General features: G+C 46.8%; 1 non-coding gene across 1 annotated transcript; it reads left to right on the top strand.

The window, feature by feature from the left end:
* Nucleotides 1-478: 478 nt before the first annotated feature.
* Nucleotides 479-549, top strand: TRNAP-UGG. Its single transcript has one exon. It is a non-coding gene; the product is annotated as a tRNA-Pro (tRNA).
* Nucleotides 550-2,782: the final 2,233 nt, after the last annotated feature.

Below are 2,782 nucleotides of genomic sequence, written 5' to 3'. Positions count from 1 at the left end.
GAGACAACTGAAGTCACAAGTAAGAGAGAGACAAGGTGGGTGGGTGAGATAATACCTTTTATTGGACCAACTTCTGTTGGTGAAGAGACAAGCTCTTGAGCTCCACTGAGCTCTTCTTCAAGTCCTTCACCAACAGAAGTTGATCCAATAAAAGAGAAGTTTCAGAGTAGCAGCCGTGTTAGTCTGTATTTGCAAAAAGAAAAGGAGTACTTGTGGCACCTTAGAGACTAACAAATGTATTTGAGCATAAGCTTTCGTGAGCTACAGCTCACTTCATCGGATGCATTGAAGTGAGCTGTAGCTCACGAAAGCTTACGCTCAAATCAACTTGTTAGTTTCTAAGGTGCCCCAAGTCCTCCTTTTCTTTTTGCAATAAAAGAGACTACATCAACCACTTTATCACCCTTACAACTTAAGATCAAGAAAACTACAACAGGAGAAGAGACAAGGAGTGTCCAGTTAAATAGGCTAAACAGTTGGCTCGTTGGTCTAGGGTATGATTCTCGCTTTGGGTGCGAGAGGTCCCGGGTTCAAATCCCGGACGAGCCCCTTTCCTTTAGAACCTTTTCTCTTTTGTTATTTTCTAACTGATCAGCTCAGCTATCAACAATCCCTCTTACCAAAAAACCTAGTGGGCTGATGGTGACAACCCAGGAGCTGTGTTTCTGTTCAGTGAAAGTTACATGAGCCTGATTTGGGGTTTTTAAAAAAGCTAAATCTTCCCAACCTACACACAGCTAAAAGAGACTGGGTTTTCAAGCCCTGTTGGAGAAAGGAGCAGCTGTTTGTTCTCCTCGTTGAGTTTCCTGGCGCCTTGCAAGATCCTTTTTCGCTCAGTTGCTGGCCCTTTGCCACCGCTTCCTAGTTCTGCCACAAAGGGGAGCAGCAGATTGTGAAATAGACTGAGGCGACATGATTGTCTGTTCTGTTCATGCCTTCTGAAGCCCCTGGTGGTGGCCACTGTTAGAGGACAGGATACTGGGCTAGATGGACCATTGGTCTGACCCAGTCTGGCTGTTCTTACAGAAGCCAGCTGCCTGCTGGTGTGACCTGTCGATTCCTTTTTGTTTCAGAACCTCTGGAATTGGGGGGCTTCCCCACACCACAAAATGCACAGGCAGGGGAGAGAGGGTTAGAACATGGAAAAAGCAGCTGCGAGAGAGGCCCCTCAGCCAAAACCTATTGCAGTGGATGTGTTTCAGAGTAGCAGCCGTGTTAGTCTGTATTCGCAAAAAGAAAAGGAGAACTTGTGGCACCTTAGAGACTAACAAATTTATTTGAGCATAAGCTTTCGTGAGCTACAGCTCACTTCATCGGATGCAGTGGATGTGGAGGCTTTGAAACAGCACCTTACAGAACATAAGAGGAAGCATACTTGATGATTACCAGTTCTGTTCATTCCCTCTGGGGCACCTGGCCTTGGCCACTGTCAGGAGACAAGATACTGGGCTAGATGGGCCATTGGTCTGATCCAGTATGGCCGTTATTCTGTTTTTATGTGGAGGAATTCTGCAAGCAGGCTGTAGAAGAAGGTCCAGGGGGAGATGAAGCGGGGAGTTCTGGGGTGCTGGAGGGAGTGGGTGGACATAGGGGCTCTGCATCATCAGTGGGGCCCTACCAAATTTGTGGCCATGGAAAACGTGTCACGGACCATGAAATCTGGTCTTTTGTATGCTTTTACCCTATACTATAGATTTCATGGGGGGAGACCAGCATTTCTCAAATTGTGGGTCCTGACCCAAAAGGGAGTTGTAGGGGGGTTGCAAGGTCATTGTAAGGGTGGCAATCCCATACCATGCCATTCTTACTTCCGTGCTGCTGCTGGCGGTGGCTCTGCCTTCAGAGCTGGACTCCCTGCCAGCAGCTGCCACTCTCCGGCCACCTAGCTGTGACGTCAGCATTGTATAAAAGGTGCAGGCTGTTAAGAAGCTCATAGCAAGTTGTTTTGATCCTGGGAACCTACGGGGGGCACTCGGGCAGGGCCTAGATTTTGAGGTGCAGAAAGTTTAGCAAAGTGCCCTTTAGGGGTGAGAGGTTATGGTACTCCAAGGAGCACAGGCATAGGGTGGGGTGAGGTTAGCGGGGGGTATGCAAAGAGATTTCAGGGAGAGAAACTTCCTGTGGCAGAAAAAGCTAGTGTAAGAAATGCTGGAATTAAATATGATACCATGGGCATGAGGAGATCCCAAACCCATTCCTATTATGAGGCAATCGATCATTAATCAAAGAAAGCTTAATGTCACAGTGGGAGCAAAGTATAACCTCCCAGTCATCTGTGAGTGTTCAGAAAACACCCAAAAATACAAAGCACACATACAAAGAGTCCTACATATGCAAATACCCCACCCACACAAACACACACACCCACTGTAGCACAGATATCCTGGGAAATACACAAGGAAAGAGCAGGCAGCTAAATCTCCAGAGTGCCACCACCTCATCTCCCATCGTCTCATCTGTCTCCCTGGAAATGCACCTGAAGGCATGGACTCTCAGAATCATGCTCACACAAAACTACACCTGGAGAAAGAATACAATCAAATCTCAAAAAAAAAGAGAGGGCCACACTATTCACATGCTTACAGATGCAAGCTTCCCACATATACCAGGTCAAACTTCATCCAGAAGGGGGCAGTACAGACACATAAATATTAAAGGTTTCAGAGTAGCAGCCCTGTTAGTCTGTATTCGCAAAAAGAAAAGGAGGACTTGTGGCACCTTAGAGACTAACAAATTTATTAGAGCATAAGCTTTCGTGAGCTACAGCTCACTTCATCGGATG

The sequence above is a fragment of the Dermochelys coriacea genome, chromosome 14 (genome assembly GCF_009764565.3).
Source record: "Dermochelys coriacea isolate rDerCor1 chromosome 14, rDerCor1.pri.v4, whole genome shotgun sequence".
Lineage (NCBI taxonomy): Eukaryota > Metazoa > Chordata > Testudines > Dermochelyidae > Dermochelys > Dermochelys coriacea.
The sequence above is the reverse complement of the archived record's forward strand: the minus strand, read 5'-3'. Positions and strand labels throughout refer to the sequence as shown.